Below are 1,544 nucleotides of genomic sequence, written 5' to 3'. Positions count from 1 at the left end.
ATATATATATATATATATAGAGAGAGAGAGAGTTGACTAAGAAGCTGATTAAAATTAAAATTTAGTTCATTGTAAGGAATCATAATCTCATAATTATAAGTAAAGGTCACTTTAATATGGAATTATTTTACTTTTAGAAACCCTATTCTTATCTAACATTTAATTCTCTCTCCATCTAAATCTTGTAAGGAAGCTAGCATAAGATATCATTATTCCTTATTCCTCATTTTTCCTTATTTATCTTACTGATAAAAAAACATGTTCGGCTAGGAAAAGTGATTCTCCCAAGGGTTCATAATTAGTCCCTCCTCTTTACAAATGATTATGGAACATGTTTTTCTGGTATGTAATATGCAGAAGGAGTAAGCAAAGGGAAGACGAGAACATAACAGTAGATGTCAGGATCTTTTTTTCTTTTTACTTTTTATTTTATTTTGAGAACAGTTGATTAACAATGTTGTGTTAGTTTCAGGTGTACAGCAAAGTGATTCAGTTATATACATACATGTATCTATTCTTTTTCAAATTCTTCTCCCATTTAGGTTGTTACATAATATTGAACAGAGTTCCCTATGCTGTACAGTAGGTCCTTATTTATTATCCATTTTATTTTATTTTATTTTACTTAATTTAACTTAATTTATTTTTTAACATCTTTGTTGGAATATAATTGCTTTACAATGGTTTGTTAGTTTCTGCTTTATAACAAATGAATCAGCTATAAAAATACATATATCCCCATATCTCCTCCCTCTTGTGTCTCCCTCCCACCCTCCCTATCCCACCCCTCTAGGTGGACACAAAGCACTGAGTTGATCTCCTTGTGCTATGTGGCTACTTTCCACTAGCTATCTATTTTACATTTGGTAATGTATATATGTCCATGCCCCTATCTCACTTAATCCCAGCATATGCTTCCCCCTCCTCGTGTCCCAAAGTGCATTCTCTACATCTGCATCTTTATTCCTGTTCTTCCCTTAGGTCCGTCAGAACGATTATTTTTAATTCCATATATATGCATTAGCTTACGGTATTTGTTTTTCTCTTTCTGACTTACTTCACTCTTTATGACAGTCTTTAGTTCCACCCACCTCACTACAAATAAATCAATTCCGTTTCTTTTTATGGCTAAGTAATATTCCATTGTATATATGTGCCACATCTTCTTTATCCATTCATCTGTTGACAGACACTTAGGTTGCTTCCATGTCCCAGCTATTGTAAATACAGCTGCATGAACATTGTGGTACATGATGCTTTAAAATTATGGTTTTCTCAGGTTATATGCCCAGTAGTGAGATTGCTGGGTAATATGGTAGTTCTATTATAGTTTTTTCTTTTTTTATAAAACTTCTTTTTTTTTAACATCTTTATTGGAATATAATTGCTTTACAATGGTGTGTTAGTTTCTGCTTTATAACAAAGTGAATCAGTTATACATATATATATGTTCCCATATCTCTTCTCTCTTGTGTCTCCCTCCCTCCCACCCTCTCTATCCCACCCCTCTAGGTGGTCACAAACCACCTAGCTGATCTCCCTGT

Source organism: Physeter macrocephalus, chromosome 11, assembly GCF_002837175.3.
Source record: "Physeter macrocephalus isolate SW-GA chromosome 11, ASM283717v5, whole genome shotgun sequence".
NCBI lineage: Eukaryota > Metazoa > Chordata > Mammalia > Artiodactyla > Physeteridae > Physeter > Physeter macrocephalus.
Note: the sequence above shows the minus strand (reverse complement) of the source record.